The 23,968-nt window shown below is 43.8% G+C and overlaps 1 protein-coding gene across 4 annotated transcripts in view; it reads left to right on the forward strand.

Moving 5' to 3' along the window:
- The first annotated feature begins 4,687 nt into the window (after nt 1–4,687).
- WIPF2 (WAS/WASL interacting protein family member 2) overlaps nt 4,688–23,968 on the forward strand; it is a 57,173-nt gene continuing 37,892 nt past the window's right edge. Inside the window, exon 1 of one of the 4 annotated variants that reach the window (XM_053570846.1) lies at nt 4,688–4,867. The gene's annotated coding sequence lies outside the window, so the exon portion shown is untranslated. Of the gene's footprint in view, nt 4,868–5,050; nt 5,178–22,470; nt 22,543–23,968 lie in introns of those variants that run through there. The other 3 variants (XM_053570850.1, XM_053570848.1, XM_053570849.1) reach the window with 3 other exon arrangements.

A 23,968-nucleotide genomic window follows, 5' to 3' on the forward strand; every position in this document is an offset into this window, starting at 1 on the left:
TCTTCTCAGATGTTCCACCAGGCTATTCAGGCTCCTTCACCACCCCAGCTTCTCTCCTGCAACTCTTTCCTGCTAAGACTTAGCTGTAAAACTCAGCGATCATCTTTGGCTCCTCCCCCTCTTCAGTCCCCATGTTCCATTTCTTTCTTTCTTTTTCTTTTTTATAGAGACAGAGTCTCACTTTTTTTTTTGCCCTCGGTAGAGTGCCATGGCGTCACACGGCTCACAGCAACCTCCAACTCTTGGGCTTAAGCGATTCTCTTGCCTCAGCCTTTGGAGTAGCTGGGACTACAGGCGCCCACCACAACGCCTGGCTATTTTTTTGTTGCAGTTCAGCCAGGGGCCGGGTTTAGAACCTGCCACCCTTGGTATATGGGGCCGGAGCCTTACCGACTGAGCCACAGGCGCTGCCCCATGTTCCATGGTTGATACTCTAATAATGACCCTGACTAAAGTTAGTTAAGTGCCTTCTATGTGCAGAAATACTCAGGGTGTATTCCACTTAGGCTTATCACCATTTTGCAGATGAAGAGGCTGGAGACAAGTATCAATTAGATAACATAGACAAGTTATAACTACCCTATTCAGTAACGGGAAGAACTGAGAAGCTTTGAATTCTGCAGACAGGCAACCCTGACTCCAAAGCCTTTGTGCCAAGCCAGTGTTCAGTGCAGGTAACTTCACCTCTCACTTAGACTTCCATAGTAACCTTCTAATTGGCATCCCTGCTTCTAACCTGGCCCCATTTAATCCATCCTTCTTGCTGCAGTCAGAGGGATATTTCTAGAATACGAAGTGGGTCATGGCACTTCTCTACTTAAACCTTTCAATGGTTTCCCTCTCTTGTCCTCAAGATAAAATCCAACTTTTCCTTGCTCTGTTGCATAGGCTAGAGTGTAATGGCACTGTCATAGTTCACTGCAATCTCAAATTGCTGGGCGCAAGTGATCGTCCTGCCTCAGCCTCCAAGTAGCTAGGACTATAGGCTCATGCCACCACACCCAGATAATTTTTCTATTTTTTTTTTAGAGATGGAGGTCTTGCTATCACTCAGGCTAGTTTCAAACTCCTGGCCTCAAGCTGGTCCTCCTGCTTTGGCTTCCCAGAGTGCCAGGATTACAGGTGTGAGCCATTGTGCTCAGCCCTTTTCCCAGTAGATAATAAAGTTCTTCACAAATTGGCCCCTGTCAAGTTGACAGTTGGGTAATTGTTGGGTAATTGTTCTCCATGGGGGCATTTTGGAATTTTGGTTTTCCTGTTTGTCACTGTGATAAGAATGTGTTACTGGTATATGTGAAACTTAGTAAATGTAGAATGTAAATGTCTTAACACAATAACTAAGAAAATGCCAGGAAGGCTATGTTAACCAGCGTGATGAAAATGTGTCAAACAGGGGCGGCGCCTGTGGCTCAAGGAGTAGGGCGCCGGTCCCATATGCCGGAGGTGGCGGGTTCAAACCTAGCCCCGGCCAAAAACCAAAAAAAAAAAAAAAAAGAAAGAAAATGTGTCAAACGGTCTATAAAACCAGTGTATGATGCCCCATGATCGCATTAATATACACAGCTATAATTTAATAATAATAAAAAAAAAGAGGGCGGCCCCTGTGGCTCAGTGAGCAGGGCACCGGCCCCATATACCGAGGGTGGCGGGTTTAAACCCGGCCCCGGCCAAACTGCAACAAAAAAATAGCCAGGCGTTGTGGCAGGCGCCTGTAGTCCCAGCTACTTAGGAGGCTGAGGCAGGAGAATTGCCTAGGCCCAGGAGTTGGAGGTTGCTGTGAGCTGTGTGACACCACGGCACTCTACCGAGGGCGATAAAGTGAAACTCTGTCTCTACAAAAAAAAAAAAGAATGTGGTACTGGCATTTGATGTGCAGAGGTCCAGTATACTGGAAAGCTGCAGTGCAAGTGATGGTTCCACCCAGAAAAGAATTATCTTGGGTTGTACGTGACTCTTGAATGTTCTGCCAGACATGCATGTGAAAAATCTATTTACAGATAAATTCTATCCATTAACCCTATATCTAAAGGAGAGGGAACAGGTCTATTTCTGGTTCATTTGTACAGTGAAGATGTAGTCCTTTGTGTCTCATCTTTTTGGTGGGAGGGTCGCCTGTTAAATTCTCCCTGTTAAGGAGAGTCTGGGGTATTTCCTTTTCCCATAAGACAGCGATAAAAACTCAAATTCCCCTAGTTAGCCAAGTGCCCTCAGAGCAAAAGCCTGCTTCAGTGTTCCACTTATCTGTCCCTACATCTCTTGCTTTTACCTCCTTTGTTTTGTCCTGAAAATTTCTTAGTTTTTCAATAGCTCATCAAAGCATAAGATTTATTTATTTATTTACTTATTTTTTGCAGTTTTTGGCCAGGGCTGGATTTGAACCCACCACCTCTGGCATATGGGGCTGGCGCCCTACCCCTTTGAGCCACAGGCACCAACCCAAAGCATAAGATTTAAAAAAAAATTTTGTCCAAGATTTTTAGTTGTGTTTAATATACATATATGTATTTTTGAGACAGTCTCACTATGTCGCCCTCAGTAGAGTGCTATGGCATCACAGCTCACAGCAACCTCAAACTCTTGAGCTTAAGCAATTCTCTTGCCTCAGCCTCCCAAGTAGCTGAGACTACAGGTGCCCTCCACAACGCCCAGCTATTTTTTGTTGCAGTTGTTATTGTTGTTTAGCTGGCCTTGGCTGGGTTCAAACTCACCACCCTTGGTGCATGTGGCCGGTGCAGTAACCACTGTGCTACCAAGCCTTTTTATATATATATATATTTTGTTTGTTTGTTTGTTTTTGAGACAGTCTCAGTCTGTGAAGCCCTGGGTACAGCATTGAGGTGTCATCATAGCTCATAGCAACCTCAAATTCCTGGGCTGAAGCTATCCTCCTGCCTCAGCCTCCCAAAATGCTAGTATTAAAGGTGTGAGCAATCAGGACTGGCCTAGGTAGAGTTTAGATACCATCTCTATGGCTCAATCGCTCCACCTTCAGGCATGCAGGATGCAAGACATAATAAATACCTGAAAATCTTTACCTTTGCACCCACTGATCCCTTGCCCCAGAATGTGTTCCCTGCCTTCTCCAATTAGCAATACAATTCTACTCATCCTTCAAGACTCAGTTCAAAACCATTTACAAAACCTTCTGCCATTCTTTAACAGGAATTAATCACTCCCTTGTCTGATGTCCCACAGCATATATGTCCCCATAGTACTAATCACATGCTGACTAGCATCTCAGCTAGCTGTTTGCTTATCAGTCTGTCCACCCACACAATGAGTTCCCTGAGGGTAGAGGTTCTGTCTTAGTCACCTCTGTAGTCATCTTCTGGTGCCTAGGCCTGTGTCTGGCCCACAGCAGGTTGTCAATGTGACATTTACTTCACAAGTAAGTGGTGCCCAGCACTACGCATGACAGAACGGAAGGAAAACAAAAATAGTACCTTATGGTTTATCACAAGTTTTCCCATTCACTGCTTGATTTCAGCCTTCCAACGACCCTATGAGACAGATGGGACAGGCACTATTATACCTATTCTATTGATACAGTAGCGGAGGCCCAAGGACAAACAGCTTATAATAAGAATTAAGTCCCAACTCTGTCCCCTAACTTCGGATTCACCCGAAGAGCATTTTGAGGATACACAGGAATGGAGTTGGCTGCAACGGAAAAGAGCTTTTGTGGGTGGACTAGGGAGAGATTCTTAGTTGACTGCCACGGAGTTAACAGCTCCGCAGCGCGGGTACAGGATTTCTTTTCTTAGTCCGAGCCGCTGGAGTAGTCCGCAGCACCTTGCTCCAGCCCTGGAGGTTGGTGAAACCCCGCGCCCGCGAAAGAAGAGACCGGTGTTCAGGTCAGGTGGCTAAAGATGACGTAAACGAAGACTTGTTAGTAGGGGCCCGCCTCTCGAGATTGCTATGACAACCGGAGCTTGCCTGCTTGTCCCTTGCAAGGTTGGCTGAGGCAGTTCTTCGTTAACTAGAGATTAAGAAAAGACATTTATGGGAAGAGTGTGTGTGCGCATGGTGGGATAAAGATAAAAAAAGAAGTATTTTCAAGAATGACTCAGTTTAGCCCAGGGTTTCTCCACCTTGGGAACACGCTATAATGAACCACCTGAGCAATTTAAAAAAATACCGATGCTTAGGTTGTACTCCAGACCAATTAAGTCAGAGTTCTGGGAGTAGAACTCAGGCATCACTAGTTAGTAAAATCTACCCACGAAATTCTTTTTTTTTTTTTTTTTTTTTTTTGTAGAGACAGAGTCTCACTGTACCGCCCTCGGGTAGAGTGCCGTGGCGTCACACAGCTCACAGCAACCTCTAACTCTTGGGCTTACGCGATTCTCTTGCCTCAGCCTCCCGAGCAGCTGGGACCACAGGCGCCCGCCACAACGCCCGGCTATTTTTTTGTTGCAGTTTGGCCGGGGCTGGGTTTGAACCCGCCACCCTCGGCATATGGGGCCGACGCCCTACTCACTGAGCCACAGGCGCCGCCCTACCCACGAAATTCTAACTGCAGCCAAAATTGCAAATACTGCCTTCAGCGGTTAATCGAAATTCTCGCGACCTTCCCAAGATGGCTGCCAATCCGACCGCTTCCGCCTGTACGTGCGCCGGTAGGAGGAGGGCTTTCGAGGGGCGCATGCGTCTACCTTTTTTTTTTTTGCTCTCAGCTCCCTCCTCCTTTTTCCCCCGCCTCCATTTTGTTCGCGGACGCTGGGGACGGTGGGAGCAGATCCATTTCCGGGTTGGCAAAAGGGGCGGCGGCGGCAGCGAGAAACAGAGCTTGCCGGGGGGAGAGCGGGACAGGACCAAGCCGGAGCGGAGGTGACGGAGGATTCGCCCCCGGAGCAGCTGCGGCCAGGTCGGAAAGGGGCTGGGGCTGCTGAAATGACCTGCGGACCTGAGTGGGAGGGTGGCCCGAGGGAGGGGGGCTTGGGGTGGGGCTTGAGAGAGGGGCATTGGAGGAGGGGCCTGAAGGAGAAGGGTCCTGGGGGCGGGGTTTGAGGGACGGAGAACGGGGGGCTGGGTCTGAAGAACCCGGAGGAGCATGGGCGTAGGGAATCTAAGTAGGGAGGAGTGGTCGGGAATTGGTTTGGGTCCAGCGCGGACAGCGAAATGGGAGGACGGTTTTTGAGAGACGGGAAATAAGGGCTCCTGAAGGGTTGGGTAAGGTGAGTAAGGCGGCAACTCAGGGTTAGGAACGAGGTAACCGTGCGCAAAAAGGGAGCCAGGGAAGGGAGGACCTGTTGGGAACAGCTAATTAGTAGGATGCTGTGAGTGAGGAGGCCAGTGTGAAATTTAAGGAATCGAGTTAGGTGAAAACCAATGATTGGGAGGATGACTCTGGAAACTGCTTATATTAGAGGGAATCTCGAATGCGTTAGTTTAGAGGGAATGGAAATTGAGTTAGTTTGGTAAGTGTTGAGATGCGCGTGGAACCACCTGGAGTTGAGGTGGTGTGAGGTGAGGAAAATGGAAATCTTAAAATGTTAAAACTTGGGCAGTGGGTATGGTTGAGTTACTAACCAACCAGGAAGGAAGAGTCTTAAAAGATAACCCTGAGATGAGGAGCTGGAAGAAGTTGGTGTGTAATGGAATATATATATATATATATATATATACACATTTTTTTTTTTTTTTTTTTTTTTGGCCGGGGCTGGGTTTGAACCCGCCACCTTCGGCATATGGGACCGGCGCTCTACCCCTTTGAGCCACAGGTGCCGCCCCCACCTCCATTTTCATACTGTTATTTTTGCCTTACAGATTTTATTTCTGAATGACGTACTGATTTTCTTTTTGTATGTTCTTTTCTCCTTTTATAAACCAGAGGAGAACTTCAGGGAATAAAAGCTGTTTTAGCCCACCTTTGGACTTACTAACTTTGAGACTTACTAACTCATTAAGCTTTCATGTTTTTCCTTTTGAAATACAGGTCTGATCTATCCCTATGTCTAAAAGCTTTTGTTCACCAAATGATATATATATATTTTTTTTTTTGTAGAGACAGAGTCTCACTGTACCGCCCTCGGTAGAGTGCCGTGGCGTCACACGGCTCACAGCAACCTCTAACTCTTGGGCTTATGCGATTCTCTTGCCTCAGCCTCCCGAGTAGCTGGGACTACAGGCGCCCGCCACAACGCCCGGCTATTTTTTTTTTTGTTGTTGTTGCAGTTTGGCCGGGGCTGGGTTTGAACCCGCCACCCTCGGCATATGGGGCCGGCGCCCTACTCACTGAGCCACAGGTGCCGCCCACCAAATGAGATTTTTGAAGTGGTTGCAAAGAAATGACCTCTGAAAACAAGATTGAGATACTGATATTAGAAAACATCTTTTTCAGTTTCTTCTCAGCCTTACTCCATTTTTTCACTGGTGCCAGGGAATAGTTGGTTTTGATTTGATACACGTTCAGTTTTTTAACTAGAAACATCAACTTTTAGAAGTCAGAAATTTCATATTGTGTTCTGTTGTATTGGCTGCCATCAAGATGAAGATAGGGAACTTAAAGTTGGGGATGAATGAGGTCAATTGATGGGCCCTGGGAGAATGTAGTGTTATTTTCTAGCCACTGGCGGCAGTTCGCCCTCTGTGTCAGTGGGGTCCACATTGGTGGATTCAACTAACCTCTGATCAAAAATATTTGAGGGAAAATATGGATAGTTGCTTCTGTATTGAATATGTACAAACTCTTCTTTTTTTGGGGGGGTGACAGTCTTTGTCACCCTTGGTAGAGTGCTGGGGCATCAAGCGATCCTCTTGCCTGGTAGCTGGGAATATAGGCACATGCCACAACACCAAGCTATTTTTAGAGACAGGGTCTAGCTCTGGCTCAGGCTGGTCTCCCAACTTCTGAGCTCAAGCAGTCTACTTGCCTGGGCCTCCCAGAGTGCTACGATTACAGACTTGAACCACTGTGCCTGGACTAGACTCTTCTTATTCCCTAAACCAGGGGTCCTCAAACTGTGGCCCGTGGGCCACATGAGGTGGTATGATTGTATTTGTTCCCGTTTTGTTTTTTTACTTCAAAATAAGATATGTGCAGTGTGCTTAGGAATTTGTTCATAGTTTTTTTTTTTAAACTATAGTCCGGCCCTCCAATGGTCTGAGGGACAGTGAATTGGTCCCCTGTTTAAAAAGTTTGAGGACGCCTGCCCTAAACAATACAGCATAACAACTATTTACATAGCATTTACATTGTGTTAGGTATTAAAAGTAATCTACAGATGATTTATAATATATGGGAGGATTGGGTGGCGCCTGTGGCTCAAAGGAGTAGGGCGCCAGCCCCATATGCCAGAGGTGGTGGGTTCAAACCCAGCCCTGGCCAAAAACTGCAAAAAAAAAAATATATATATATATATATGAGGATATGCATAGGTTATATGCAGACACTGTGCCATTTTAGATAAAGGTTTGAACATCTGTGGATTTTGTTGTCTGTATGGTACTGGAATCCATCTCCCACTGGTACCAGGGGACAACTGTATTTTACTCTTGACAGGCACTGACTGACTCCATGAACTCTCAAGAATTCATTGGAAAATAGTATAGTTGAGCCTTATGTTTTGTGGCCTTGTTGGTTGGTGAAGCCCAGTGTACTGGTGCTTCTTTATTGTTAATCCTTTGAAATCATGTTTTAGCCTTTTTTTTTTTTTTGAGACAGTCTCATTCTGTCACCAGGAATATTGTAGTTCACTACAGTCTCAAACTCCTGGGTTTAAATGATTCTTCTGCCTCCGCCTCTCAAGTAGCTGCATCTACGGGCAGGTACCACCATGCCCAGCTAATTTAATATTTATTTATTTAGTATTTAATATTTATTTCTGAGACAGAGTCTCACTGTCGCCCTGGGTAGAGTGCTTTGGCATCATAACTCACAGCAACTTCAGACTCTTGAGCTTGAGCAGTCCTCTCGACTCAGCCTCCCAAGTAGCTAGGACTATAGGTATGTGCCACTATGCCTGGTCAGTTCTATTTTTAGTAGAGATGGGATCTTACTCTTGCTCAGGGTGATCTCCAGCTCCTGAGCTCAAGCAGTCCACTCGCCTCGGCCTCCCAGTACTAGGATTATAGGCGTGAGCCACTGCACCCAACCTAATGTTTTTTGTAGATATGGTGTGTGTGGGGGGGTGTCTTACTCTTGTTCAGCTGATCTTGAACTCTGGCCTGAAGTCCTTCTTCCTCAGCCTCCCAAAGTGCTAGGCTTGCAAGTATAAGCCACCATGCCTACCCTGTTTTAGCTTTTTCTTTGGGCATAGTCTTCAGAACACCTTGCCCAAAGGTGAACTTGTTTAGAAGAAATGTACCTGAAAGTCTTGGCATTTCTGAGATGTGACGTTGATTTGCTAAAGAGAGGGTGGTTTCTAATTGTAATTCACACTTGATATCAGAATATTGTTTACCCTAGTTGGTACTGATTAATTTATATGATGTCAGTACAGAGGAGGGTGGAAAGTGTGGAGAATAGTGGAGTTTTCAAGTTTTACTGATAGTTTTTAAGAAAGAGAGAGAAAGGAGACTGCTGTTCTGTTGAAGAGGAAGTTATGGAATGTTCTTTCTTCTTGGGCTCTCTGATTAGGAGAGTAACCTGCTGCACTTGAATCTGTTTTCCTGTGGTTCTGAAGTAATTCTGAGATTCACAGGCACTTGGTTTGGGCTATTTCAACAAACCATAGTCTTCATACTAACCCTAGGAAGAGCTGCAGGCATACAGTATATGCACGTATTTTGGGGATAAAAGCCTAATTTATATGATGCTGTTATTTCAATCCACAGTGTGCCTTTGGGATTGTTTTTAAGTGGGTTTTGAGATAACTTATGGAGGCTGAGAGCTCCTGGGCAAGCTTTGGCGTATAGTCAGCTTCTTTTATCATAATGATTTTCAGTTTTTCCTATCTTGTCAGTTTCCATTGCTCTGCTTGAGTCAGTCCTAAGTGGAAAATGGTAAGTTACACATTTTTTCCTCTCCTTTTTAGTCCTTGGTGGACATCTTGGCTCTGTCACAATTGATACTACCAAATTGAAAGGGTTCTTCACTGCTTCAAATGGGGATGGTGACAGAAGCTGAGCTGAGTTTCCTGGATCAGAGAATGGACTCTTGTCAAAGCAAAGAATAGTTGCAGAGACATAAACTGGGACCTTGAAGCTGTGACTAACATTTTGGCAGCATGCATCTTTTTGCCAAATAACTTCTTTTCTCCTTGAGTGTGATCGTTGATCTCCTTCTCAGTAAGCTCTTGTTGCTACTGTTCTTCACACAACTCCCAAGTAGAAGTTGGCAGAGTTCCAGTTGATTGACTGTCTCTTGAGGGATATGCCCCGGATTAGAGGGGATGGGGCGCTCCATGTCAAAATGAGGTTCATTGGTAGGTCCTGAGAGCTGCTTTGCAGAGAAATAGAGGCAGTACTCTTTACTGAAGGTGCTTGCAATCCTTTATCTTTTGTTTAAATTGAGATCTGTTTCTTATTCATCTGATGATTAAATGCAGAAATCATTGCCTTTGCCTAGCTTTGAAAAGTTCAGGGCATTGAGGAAAAGAAGACAGTATTTTCAACTTTTCTTTTTTCTTTCTCCAATCTCACTTTCAAACCTTTGAGCTACAAGCATTTCTTGATAATCTTTGTAGAAGGTTACTAAAAGTGCTGAACAGGACTTTATGGGGGAAAAATGATGTTCGTAGAAAAGAAAGGTAATACGTTTGCTAATGTCTGTGTCTTAAATCTTTTTTTTTTTTTTTTTTTTTTTTTTTCATTTTTTTGGCCAAGGTCAGGTTTGAACCTGCCACCCTCGGTATATGAGGCTGGTGCCCTACTCACTGAGCCACAGGTGCCACCCTCCATTTGGATTTTGAGGCCACTCAGTGAGAATAATTTGTTTTTATTTTATCCTTTAAATAATTTGTTTTTAGTAAGTATGATACTTCTTCAGCACAGATAATCCGACCTACTTTCTATGGTAATGGAAATGCTGAATCCAATAATCCTTTTTTTCCCCCAATAATCCCTTATGACTATGAAAACATTCTCCATATGTATTCAGATTGGGACAGTTGGTTCCAAAAAGTAGAATTTTCTTCTGTGTACTGTGGGATAACATGTCCAAGATTTGTGAATAAGTGAGTTTTCCCGTCTTTCCATTTCTACTCTCCCAGGACTTAGCCTGTAGGTAAGGATGTCTGTTGACTAAGATCTAAGTATTAGATATTTAAACTCTTTCTGTCACTGTCTTAGGCATGACAGGCTTTTAGCAAATTTTGTTTTTTAAATAGATAATACAAAATTTTAAAGGTAAAAAGTAGGTACTGAATATGCTCAGTTACATCTGCCTTTGTCTTCCCGTCAACCTATTTCATCTTCTAAGAGGTAAGTAACATTATCCTTTTCTTCCTTTTTTGAGACAGAGTCTCAAGCTGTAGCCCTGGGGAGAGTGCCATGGTGTCACAGCTCACAGCAACCTCAAACTCTTGGGCTTAAGTGATTGTCTTGCCTCAGCCTCCCAAGTAGCTAGGACTGCCGGCGCCAGCACAATGCCCATCAATTTTTTTTTTTTTGTTGGAGTTGTCATTGTTGTTTTAGCTGGCCCAGGCCAGGTTCAAACCTGCTAGCCTCCATGTATGTGGCCGGCGCCCTACCAGCTGAGTTACGGGTGCCGCCATATTGTCCTTTTCTTAAGATACAATGTACACATAAAGTGAATATATACATTTTTGTTTGCTTTTTTAAAAAGCAAGTATAACACCCTGTTAATGCTATCTGCATCTTTTGTTTGTTTTTAAACCTATTTTGGCAGTTATTCCCTATCAGCGATAATAATATTTGACAGCTAACCTACACTGATAGACATTTGCACAATTTCTAGTCCCTTGCTGTTATAAACTATGCTCTGATGAAAAACCACATGCAGTATATTTGGCCCATTGCATGTGTGACTGAAGGATAAATTTTTAGAATTGTTGAAGCTCACTGTTTAAAAATACTATTCATTTAATTCAACACTAATATTTGAGCTCTTGCTATGTGCCTTTAAGCACTGTTCTAGAGGCAGGAAGATACAGCAGTGAACAAACTGACTTAGTCCTTACCCTTGTGGCAGTTGTGGTCTAGTGGGGAAGACATCCATTAAACAAATAATTAATTGCTTTTGCTGTAAATACTGTGGAGACAGCCAATGGGAAGTGCAACCGAGGTTGACTGGGGGAGAAAGGACAATCAGGAAAGGTTTCTGAGGAATTGACTTTTTTTTTTTTTTTTTTCTGAGATAGAGCCTCAAGCTGTTGCCCTGGGTAGAGTGCTGTGGCATCAAAGCTCACAGCAACCCCCAACTCCTTGGATTCAAGCAATTCTCCTGCCTCCGCTTCCCAAGTAGCTGGGTCCACAGGTGCCCGCCACAATGCCTGGCTATTTTTTGGTTGCAGCCATCATTGTTGTTTGGCGGGCCCGGGCTGGATTCGAACCTGCCAGCTCAGGTATATATGGCCTTAGCCACTTGAGCCACAGGCTCCGAGCCTGAGGAATTGACTTTTAAGGCCAAAACCAAAGAAGGGATAAGGGGAGAAGAAAAGACTATTCTAGGTAGGCTCGGCACCCGTAGCTCAGTGGTTAGAGCGCTGGCCACATACACTGGGGCTGGTGGGTTTGAACCCAGCTGAGGCCTGCTAAAGAACAATGACAACAACAACAAGAAAAAAATAGCCAGGCATTGTGGTGGGCACCTGTAGTCCCAGCTACTTGGGAGGCTGAAGTAAGAGAATTGCTTAAGCCCAAGAGTTTGAGGTTGCTGTGAGCTGTGACACCATGACACTCTACCGAGGGCGACATAATGAGATTCTGTCTCAAAAAAAAAAAAAAAGACTAAAAAATAAATAATAAAAAAAAGACTATTCTAGGTAGAGGCAATGGCACAAGTAAAGGTCGTGAAGAAAGAAAGAATGTGGGTATTTTGAGGAATTGAAACAAGTTTCAGTGTAGCTGGATGTAAGAGGTAAGAAGCAGAAAGACGGGGGCAAAGGTTTAAAGAGCTTGGGCTCCCCAAAAAACAGATAAATAGCATAGTGAATTTTGAGCTCAACCTCTAAAGTAGAGATTCTTTTTCTGTCAGTTCTTTCCACAGCTATTAATTTACTAATGTTGAAACCAGTATCATAAAGAAGTCTGCTTGTGTGGTATGGAACACTTTTTTTTTTTTTTTTTTTTTTGGCAGAGACAGAGTCTCACTGTACTGCCCTCGGTAGAGTGCCGTGGCGTCACACGGCTCACAGCAACCTCTAACTCTTGGGCTTACGCGATTCTCTTGCCTCAGCCTCCCGAGTAGCTGGGACTACAGGCGCCCACCACAACGCCCAGCTAATTTTTTGTTGCAGTTTGGCTGGGCTGGGTTTGAACCCGCCACCCTCGGCATATGGGGCCGGTGCCCTACTCACTGAGCCACAGGCGCCGCCCTGGAACATTTTTTTTTGCAGTTTGGCTGGGGCCAGTTTCGAACCCACCACCCTAGGTATATGGGGCTGGTGCCCTACTCACTGGGAACATGTTTTTTGTAAGGACTTGTCTGGATAAAGCCTGTTCTTTTAGACTGGATTTCTTACAGGTTCTGCAAATTAAACTTGGTAGGCTGAATTAGGTTTTACAATTTTATAATATTTATTTTATTTATTTATTTTTGCAGTTTTGGCTGGGACCGGGTTTGAACCCGCCACCTGTGGTATATGGGCCAGCACCCTACTCCTTTGAGCCACAGGTGCCACCCCTTTAGAATCTTTAGAAATTGTTTGGAGATTAGGATTGTTGGGGAAAAATTCTTAGATTATAGGGAATGATGGGATTGTTAGTTTTCCAGACCTGCTATTGAGGGAACAGAAAACCTATTTACTTTTGAGAATATTGACTATTTTTTCTCCATCCTTTTTTTTTTTTTTTGAGACAGAGCCTCAAGCTGTTGCCCCGGGTAGAGTGCTGTGGCATCACAGCTCACAGCAATCTCCAACTCCTGGGCTTAAGCAATTCTGCTACCTCCACCTCCCAAGTAGCTGGGACTACAGGTGCCCACCACAATGCCCGGCTATTTTTTTGGTTGCAGCCGTCATCATTGTTGTTTGGTGGGCCCAGGCTGGATTCGAACTCACCAGCTCAGGTGTATGTGACTGGCACCTTAGCTACTTGAGCCACAGGCGCCGAGCCAGAGAATATTGACTATTTTTTAATAATCCTCCTGGGGCTAGAGAGAGAGCACAGATGTTCTTATTTTGAACTGGTGAATACAGTATTCTGTCAAACCCATCATCTAGGCCATATGTCTAAGCATGATGTGTATGTCTTGGATATACATATAAGTCTTTTTGGACATGCAAAGGAATCAGTAGCCCAAGGGCCATTATAAAATTCTGAATCTATGAAAACATTTTTATCTTGGGACATTAAAACTCTGAATGTATGAAAGCATTTTTATATATAAGTCTATTAACTTGTTCAGAAATCACAGTACTTGGGCGGTGCCTGTGGCTCAGTGAGTAGGGCACCAGCCCCATATACCGGGGGTGGCGGGTTCAAACTCAGCCCTGGCCAAATGGCAACAAAAAAAAGGCTAGGCATTGTGGCTGGCACCTATAGTCCCAGCTACTTGGGAAGCTGAGGCCAAGAGAATCGCCAAGCCCAAGACCTGGATGTTGCTGTGAGGTGTGACACCACGGCTCTCTACCGAGGGTAACAAAGTGAGACTCTGTCTCTTAAAAAAAAAAAAAAAAAAAGCATAGACAGTATTCAAAACCCAGATGTTCCTGTTTGATTTAGTACCTTTCTTATGTTGTTGGATCAGCTTGCCCTGTTTTAAAGTATATTCTTCACTTAGCCAGCCTATCACTAGTGATCAAGGATGAAAATATGCAAATTTTTCTAGCATGTCAGCAAGGAACATCTGTGTTTCTTATGGCTTAAGGGTATTAGAGTGAGAAAGAAGAGACTTCTGTTTTTTTTTGTTGTTGTTGTTGTTGTTGCAGTTTGGCGGGGGCTGGGTTTGAACCCACCACCCTCGGTATATGGGGCCGGCGCCCTACTCACTGAGCCACAGGCACCACCCAGAAGAGACTTCTCAACAATGAAAAGTCGGGCGGCGCCTGTGGCTCAGTGAATAGGGCACCGGCCCCATATGTCGAGGGTGGTGGGTTCAAACCCAGCCCCGGCCAAACTGCAACAAAAAAATAGCTGGGCGTTGTGGCGGGCGCCTGTAGTCCCAGCTGCTCGGGAGGCTGAGGCAAGAGAATCGCGTAAGCCCAAGAGTTAGAGGTTGCTGTGAGCCGTGTGACGCCATGGCACTCTACCCGAGGGCAGTACAGTGAGACTCTATCTCTACAAAAAAATAAATAAATAAGAAAAAAAAAAACAATGAAAAGTCACAGCTTTGCTATTAGATTATCTGTGGTGAGTTGGGACCTAATACATTATCTTTGAAATGAGGCATGACACTTCTCTCCACGTGAAGTCTAGATCAACACTTTACGAAGCATCCGCATAGATTTCCTTTCAGGACTTTTTTTTCTTTTTTTGTAGAGACAGAGTCTCACTTTATGGCCCTCGGTAGAGGGCCATGGCATCACACAGCTCACAGCAACCTCCAACTCCTGGGCTTAAGCGATTCTCTTGCCTCAGCCTCCCGAGTGGCTGGGACTACAGGCGCCCGCCACAACGCCCAGCTATTTTTTGGTTGCAGTTCAGCCGGGGCCGGGTTTGAACCCGCCACCTTCGGTATATGGGGCCAGCGCCTTACCGACTGAGCCACAGGCGCCGCCCTGTAATAGCATTTTAAATCTAACAGTTTCTCTGCAGTTCTAAAGTTGTTTTGACAAATGATGTTGGTTGTTTATATGTTTTTTAGCAGTTAGTTGCATAAAATTGAAAACAAGACCTAAAAAAAGTAAGGAAATTGATTTTGATTTTAAGATTCATCCCTTTACTTTTGTGCCTAACTTTGCAATTAGTTTTAGTTATGATTTTTTTTTTCTTTTTTTTTTTTGAGACAGAGTCTCACTTTGTCACCCTTGGTAGAGGGCCATGGCATCATAGCTCACAGTTGGGCTCAAGTGATTCTCTTGCCTCAGCCTCCCAAGCAGCTGAGACTACAGGCACCCACCATAACGCCCAGCTATTTTTAGAGATGAGGTCTCACTCTGGCTCAGGCTGGTCTCAAACCTGTGAGCTAAGGCAATCCACTCACCTCAGCCTCTCAGAGTGCTAGGATTATAGGTGTGAGCCACTGCTCCTAGCCTGGTTATGATTCCTTATAGTGGCCTGAAAGTTGCTCACATAATTGGCTTCTGTTAGAGCAGCGGTTCTCAACTCGTGGGTCACGACCCACAGGAACTGTATTAAAAGGCCGTGGCCTTAGGAAGGTTGAGAACCACTGTGTTAGAGTAAACTGTGGGGTTGGTGATAGCTGTGTGATTATATGCACAGAGACTGTGTTAAGAGATCCAGGTAACATCAGGCAGCTTGCTTCTATTAGAGTTGAAGCAAGACAAGAGTTCTAGAATTGGACATAATTCCTTTTATTTATTTTTTATTTTTTTAACCATTTAACTGAAATATATATTTTTTGAGACAGAGTCTCACTTTGTCACCTAAGCTACAGTGCCATGGCCTCAGCTTATCTCACAGCAATCTCAAACTCCTGGACTCAAGCAGTCCTCCTGCCTCAGCCTCCTGAGTAGCCAGGGCTACCAGTGCCAGACCTGGCTCATTTTTCTATTTTCAGTAGAGATAGGGTCTCACTCTTGCACGGGCTGGTTTCCCAACTCCTGAGCTCCAGAGATCCTCCAGCCTTGTCCGCTCAGACTGCTAGGATTACAGGTAAGAGGCACTACGCCCAGCCTTACAATGCCTTTTAATTTGTTTTGGTATGTTTGGGATTTTCTACTCTCCTTATTGGCATTGGTAAAACAGATCCTATGTTGAACTTATCTTTGGAAATTTTGGTCAGTTTGCTTTTATGATGGTTTTGCTTATACAATGTTAAGAGTATTTTTTGGATTTCAGTAATTAAATATTTGTTTTTTATCAAAATAGTAAGAATACATAAAGAGTCAAATAGTACTGTAAGGCGTATCATTACAAAAAAAAAAAACCCCAGCTACTCCATTTCTCCTCATTTGGCCTCACTTAAGTACTTTTAATACTTGCAGTATGCTATTCCTTCTTTGTTGCTTGCTTTTTTTTTTTTGCAGTTTTTGGCCAGGGCAGGGTTTGAACCCGCCACTTCCAGCATATGGGGCCGGCACTCTACTCCTTTGAGCCACAGGTGCCGCCCATGAGACAGAGTCTTGCTATACTGTCCAGTGGATTTGAACTCCTGGGCTCAAGCAATCCTCTCTTGCCTCAAACTCTGGAGTAGTTGAGATTGCAGGTACACATCACCACATTTGGCTAATTTTTAAATTTTTTGTAGAGATGGAGATCTCATGGTATTGCCCAGCCTGGTCTCAAGCTCCTGGCCTCAAAGTGATCCTTCCATCTTAGCTTCCCGAAATACTGGGATTATAGGCATGAGCCACTGTACCTGGCTGATTCTTTCCGTTCTTAGATGCTATCTACTGAATTAGTGCTATGGAAAATGAAGATTTTTGCATTCTTACATTGTCACCTACCGTCAACACTTCCTGCTATCCTCCTAACACAGATACATCACAATCTTGATTAAATCAATATTTTAATATTTTAATATTATGTATCAGTGTTCAATTAGGAAAACAAATCTTTCTTGGTATTTCTTTTTTTTTTTTTTTGCAGTTTTTGGCTGGGGCTGGGTTTGAGCCCGCCACCTCCGGTATATGGGGCCGGTGCCCTACTCCTTTGAGCCATAGGTGCCGCCCCTTTCTTGGTATTTCAGAGATATTAGATACTTATAAAACATTGAAAGTCTGAGGGAGCATAGGTCAGGGAAAGCTGTGTTGGAAGAATTTCAAGAAACTGCTGCCATTAATAATAATCTTAGATGCCTTTAGGACCAAAGCAGGCAGTTCATAGGAGAACATTGGAAAACTGCTGCAAACCACAGGTCTGCCATCTGTCTGAGGCCATGCATCTGCTCATTGCTACAGGAAGAACATTAATGACATCTGCCTTTCTTTCATTGTCCAGATCTTGAGTGAATGACTTGCATTGGTGAAATTTAAACCACAACTTGGATTGTGGGAAATGTAGATCCCAGGCCTCCAGCTTCCTCCTACCCCCATGTGTATCCAGAAGTGAAGTAGAGGTGAATGTTACCAAAAGAGGAAAACAATTTAGCACCCAGTATAATGACTGTGTCATCATATTACATTTACTTCTTTGTACAGTTTTTCCCTAGATATATTGCCGTTCCTTTCTTTCCTTTTTTTTCCCTTCGGTCCTCCTTCCCTTTTTTTTTTTTTTTTTTTAAGCTTGATTGACCGAATATCACTCACTAATTCATCCCTATAACTCTGACAGAAGTATAAATATCTTCTCAACCCATTAGTGGTGGACTAGTCTTCTTCCCGAGGCTTGTAAAGTTCAATGGAGAGTGGGGCTTTTTGGGGTCTTGCATGTCTGAATTGTCTCCTTTCTACTCTGACACTGTTTGGTAGTTTGACTAGATACACAATTTTATGTTGGGAATTGTATTTCTTTTGAAATTATAAGCTGTTACTTTGTGTTTTTCTCACTTTCAGTAGTGCTATGAAGTCTGATGCTTTCTGATTCTAGATTCTTTGCATAGGATCTGTCTTTTCTCTGGAAGATTTTAGGATCTTGTCTTTATTTTGGTATTCTAAAATGTAACCATTTTGTACCTTGTGTGGCTGTTGAGAAATTCATCATACTCAGCCTTCAATGGCTTTTTCAGTCTGGAAGCTTATTTCTATGTTTTCTGGGAAATTTTCTTGTTTTATTTCTTGTATTAATAATGTATTCCTGGCTCGGCACCTGTGGCTCAAGTGGCTGAGGCGCCAGCCACATACACCTGAGCTGGCAGGTTCAAATCCACCCTGGGCCTGCCAAACAACAATGATGGCTGCAACCAAAAAATAGCCAGGCCTTATGGTGGGTACCTGTAGTCCCAGCTACTTGGGAGGCGGAGGCAAGAGAATTGCTTGAGTCTAGGAGTTGGAGGTTGCTGTGAGCTGTGATACCACAGCACTCTACCCAGGGCAACAGCTTGGGGCTCTGTCTCAAAAAAAGACGTATTAGAGATTTTTTTCAAATATCTGATCATTCTTAGCTACCTGTTCATTTTTAAGACCTAGGCACTAAAAAGCTCATCAAGTGATGGGCACCACTGTAGGGTGAACTGGCAAATTGGTCAGAGGACCCCTCCAGTCTTCTCCTCAAGATTAAAAGCCAAGTGTTTTGAGTATAAGTCTGGCTGCTGGTGTTTTGGGGCCAAGTGGGAGAGGATAGGTGAGGAGGGTGGAGAGGTCTGTTGAGTTGTTAGACTTTCACTCGACTCCCACCCCCATCCCATTTTCAGTGTGGTACTTCTGCTCTTGGCTCTGGTTCCTTGGTTCAGAGACTCTCTGGTTCAATTTTTGTAATCTACCTGGCAACATGGATAGATAAACAGAGGAAACTAATTTTTGTTTTTTAAGACAGAGTCTTACTCTGTCACCCTGGGTAGAGTGCATCGTCATAGCTTACAGCAACTTAAAATTCTTGGGCTCAAGCCATCCTCTTGCCTCAGCCTCCCCTTTAGCTGGGTCTACAGGAGTCTGCCACAACGCCTGGCTAGTTTTTTCTGTTTAGTAGAGTTAGGGTCTCTCTCTTGCTGAGGCTGGTCTCTAACGCCTGAGCTCAGTCAATCCACCCACCCTGGCCTTCCAGAGTGTTAGGATTACAAGCACGAGCCACAGCGCCTGGCCTCCTATCTCATCTTTTCTTTTTTTTTAGGTTTATCCTTTCTTGGGGGTGGGGGGCAGAGTCTCACTGTCATTACCCAGGCTAGAGTGTTGTGGCATCATCATAGCTCACTGCAGCCTCAGACTTTTGGGCTCAGGCAGTCCTCCCACCTCTGCCTCCTGAGTTGTCAGGATGATAGGCTGGTGCCACTATGCCCCACTGACATTTTATTTTTTGTAGAGATGGGGCTTTGCTGTGTTGCTCAGGCTGATCTTGAACTTCTGGCCTCAGATGATACTCCCACCTCAGTCTCCTAAAGTATGGGGTTACAGGAGTGAACCAGTGCACCTGGCTTGGTTTATACATTTGTATATACATACATAAATATGTGTGTACATAGACATATATATTTAAATCCCTTTCTGTAATTTAAATGGTGTTTTGTGAGGGAATACTGACAACTGCATGTAATCTATTGTGTTTAACAAATATATTCATCGCCTTTAGCTTCCCTATATCCATTCAGAAACCATAGTGTCTATGCAGTTGATTACTAATACTCCTTTAGTACAGCATGAATCACTTTAATGTGTTTGTTGAGGCCAGGCACAGTGGCTCACACCTGTAATCCCAGCACTCTGGGAGGCCAAGGTGGGTGGACTGCCTTAGCTCACAGGTTTGAGACCAGCCTGAGCTAGAGTGAGACCCCCATATCCTAAAAAAAAAAAAAAAAAAAAAAAATAGCCAGGCATTGTGGCGATACCTATAGGCCCAGCTACTTGGGAGGCTGTGGTAAGGAAATTGCTTGAGCTCAAGGGTTTGGGGTTGCTGTGAGCTGTGATGTTACTGCACTCCACTGGGGCAACAAAGTGAGACTATCTCAAAAAAAGAGAAATGTTTGTTGAATGTATGGATTACTGGATCATACTTTGAGAAAACTTCTGATTTTAGTAGGTCTAGATCAGGGCTCAGGGATTTTTTTATTTTTTTATTAAATCATAGCTGTGTACATTAATACAATCATGGGGCACCATACACAGGTTTTATATGCAATTTGACATATTTTTATCATCAGAGATCTTTTTGTGTTTGGTTTTTAAACAAATGTTCTAAATCAGTGGTTCTCAACCTTCCTAATGCCATGACCCTTTAATATAGTTCCTCATGTTGTGGTGACCCCCAACTATAAAATTATTTTCGTTGCTACTTCATAACTGTAATTTTGCTACTGTTATGAATTGTAATGTAAATATCTGATATGCCGGATGTATTTTCATTGTTACAAAAGGGACACACAGGTTGAGAACTGCTGTTCTAAATGTATCTTATCTTCAGGAAAGTTTGGAAATTCCTTTATAAGGGTTTTTTGTAAACCATTAATACTGTCTTACATCTCTATGGCAAATTCCTTAGGCTTCCTCTAAGATTACTTTTGTATTCAGATTGCGTTTTGGTCTGTCTAGCTTTGGTCTGGATTTTTAAACTAGAATGTGTGTCTTTCATTTAATTAATTTCCCCACGTTAGAGTTAAATGCTGGCTGATGATAATAAATTTGGCCTTGTGTGACTCCATTTTTTTAGCCAACGTCTCTAAACCCACCAGTTCCTGGGATGTGTGGGTGGGGAAGAAATATTAGTTATGAACATTGAGCTACTCTTCTGCATTCATTTCACTGTCTAAATTCAGGAATCTGTTAATGTTTTTGGTGAAATGGAAAATTGACTCAGGCTTTGAAAACAGACGTATTAATCATCTGCCTTAGATTTATGCAGCATCATTCTTGGAAATATTAAGGCATTAGGATTTGAAGTTGGTTTTTAACTTTTCCAGTTTTTTTTTATTGCTTCACCTTTTGTATTATAGATTCCTGGGCCTAGAATGGAAAAACGATTGTCTTTTGCTACCCGTGTGTGAAACATCTGGAAAGGAGTTGCAGCTGCTTGTTAGTTGCTGTGAATTGCTTAGAGATCAGGAGCCAAATAGTACTTGTCTCAGAAATGTTGCAGGGGCCAGCTGTGGTACCCGAGTTCTCAGCTCTTGGGAATCTTGTGGCTGTTATTACCTGAAATACAACCTGAAGAAACTGTGTTGGCTCTGGCAGATTTGATTTGCATTCTAAGATGAGCAGCTCTAATACATTTTTACCACTTCCATTGCCACAGTTTTGGTGAGCAAAATCACTTCTAAATCAAAAGATTATTGTCTCATTGATTTTTTTTTTTTTTTTGGGGGGGTGGAAGAAGGAGTCTCTGTCATCTTCGGTAGAGTGCTGTGGCATCATAACTCACAGCAACCATAAACTCTTGGGCTCAAGCGATTCTCTTGTCTCAGCTTCCTGAGTAACTGGGAGTCAGGTGCCTGCCACAATGCCTGGCTATTTTTAGAGGTGGGGTCTTGCTCTTACTCTTGCTCAGGCTGGTCTCGAACCTGTGAGCTCAGGCAGTTCACCTTCCTTGGCCTCCCAGAGTGCTAGGATTACAGCCACCACATCTGGCCTTACCTCATTGATTTTTTTTTTTTTTTTTTTTTTTTATGGAGACAGAGTCTCACTGCACCGCCCTCAGGTAGAGTGCCATGATGTCACACAGCTCACAGCAACCTCCAACTCTTGGGCTTACGTGATTCTCTTGCCTCAGCCTCCCGAACAGCTGGGACTACAGGCACCCGCCACAACGCCCAGCTATTTTTTTTGTTGCAGTTTGGCCGGGGCTGGGTTTGAACCCACCACCCTCGGCATATGGGACCGGCGCCCTACTCACTGAGCCACAGGCGCCGCCGACCTCATTGATTATTGATCATTGAATGTGTTATAAGGCACTACTTTGAACTATTACTGATTTACTACAATTGACTATTTTCTGTACATGTCCTCTCACGTCCCGGTACTTTAGTGCTTTCTGCATAACAGAATTTTTTCTTTCTTGATTCCCAGATTTCTGTTTTGGATGATTTTCTGATATTTAATTTACATTGCTTTTGCATTAGTTATCTCTAGTCCTCTTGTTTTACGAAGCCATTCTTTGCAGCTGTGCTTATTTAATTGAACACAGAAGAATTCTCATTGATCTGTCATCATTTTTTTTTCTTTTTCTTTTTTTTTTTTGAGACAGAGTCTCACTTTGTCGCCCCCAGTAGAGTGCTCTAGCGTCATAGCTCACAGCAACCTCAAATTCATGGGCTCAAGCAATTCTCTTGCCACAGCCTCCCAAGTAGCTGGGATTACAGGTGCCCACCACAATGCCCGGCTGTTTTTAGCGATGGGGGTCTTGCTCTAGCTCAGGCTGGTGTCAAACTCGTAAGCTAAGGCCATCTTAGCCTCCCAAAGTGCTGGGATTATAGGCCACCGTGCCCGGCTTTGTCATTTTAATTTAATTTTTTTTTTTTTTTTGGTAGAGACAGAGTCTCACTGTACCGCCCTCGGGAAGAGTGCCATGATGTCACACGGCTCACAGCAACCTCTAACTTTTGGGCTTACGCGATTCTCTTGCCTCAGCCTCCCAAGCAGCTGGGACTACAGGCGCCCGCCACAACACCTGGCTATTTTTTTGTTGCAGTTTGGCCGGGGCTGGGTTTGAACGCCGCCACCCTCAGCATATGGGGCCGGTGCCCTACTCACTGAGCCACAGGTGCCACCCGGCTTTGTCATTTTAGATGAGGACTTGACCCCTGGATTGCTCTGTATCTGGGAATGACAAGTGGTATGTAATATTTACCATATAAAGTAGTATATGAATAAGTAGACTTCTGAATTTACATTTTTAGGGCTTTTGAGAAATTATCTGGGGCTGGTCTGATGGTGGTAAGTTATTAGAAGATAGTAGCACTGGTGTCACTAAAGTTGATAATCACTGCTAAATTTGACTGGCTTAAAAAAAAAATCTGTGCCAAGAAGAAAGAGTTATATTATTGGGAAAAGCTGCATTATTGAGGTACATCATTATGTTTTTGTTAGAGGAATTGTATTCAAAAAGATTTCATCATACACTATAGTTATATATCTTCTCCCTCCTTTATTTTTTCTTTCAAGGTTGTGTGCTGCTTATCTTAACATCTTGAAAAGTTGTCTGTGAAAGTAAAACATCCAGGTTTAGTTTGTTGTGGAAGTACTACCCTGTTTCCCCGAAAATAAGACATCCTCCGAAAATAAGACCTACTTACAGGAAAGATAAGACGTCCCCTGAAAATAAGACCTAGCGCGTCTTTGGGAGCACACCTTAAAATAAGACACTGTCTTATTTTCGGGGAAACAAACAGGGTAGGATTTTCAGGCCAGACTATGTGGCTCAGTCCTGTAATCCTGGCACTCTAGGAGGCTGAGGCAGGTGGATTGCTTGAGCTTAGGAGTTCGAGACCAGCCTGAGTAAGAGCAAGACCCCCATCTCTAAAAATAGCCGGGCATTGTGGGGGTGTGCCTATAGTCCCAGCTACTTAGGAGGCTGAGGCAAAAGAATTGCTTTAGTCCAAGAGTTTGAAGTTGCTGTGAGCTATGATGCCAGGGCAATCTATCAAGGGTGACAAAAGTGAGACACTCTCTCTCTCTCAAAAAAAAAAAAAAAAAAAGTCCTAGGAGTTTTTCTTTAAATATTCATGATGGGTATGTGATTTTTTTCCAAATTTTTATTTATTTATTTAATTATTTTCAAGTAGCTGGGATCACAGGCACCTGCCACAGTGCCCAGCTATATTTTTGTTGCAGTTGTCATTGTTGTTTTAGCTGGCTCAGGCCAGGTTCAAACCCTCCAGCCTTGGTATACGTGGCTGGTGCCCTACCCACTGAGCCACAGGTGCCACCTAATTTTTATTTTGTTTAAGAGATGTCTTGGGCGGTGCCTGTGGCTCAAGGGGGTAGGGCACCGGCCCCATATGCTGGAGGTGGCAGGTTCAAACCCAGCCCCAGCCAAAAAAATAAATAAATAAATAAAAAATAAAAAAAGAGATGTCTCCCTCTAGCCCAGGCTAGAGTGCAGTGGCTCACTCATAGCTTACTCCAGCCTTTGAACTCCTGGGCTCAAGCAATCCTCTCCCCTCAGCTTCCTGAGAGGCTGGGACCACAGGCTTCTGCTATCACACCCAGCTAATTTTTAAAATATTTTTTGTAGAGATAGGGGTCTCACTGTGTTTCCC

Source organism: Nycticebus coucang, chromosome 18 (assembly GCF_027406575.1).
Source record: "Nycticebus coucang isolate mNycCou1 chromosome 18, mNycCou1.pri, whole genome shotgun sequence".
Lineage (NCBI taxonomy): Eukaryota > Metazoa > Chordata > Mammalia > Primates > Lorisidae > Nycticebus > Nycticebus coucang.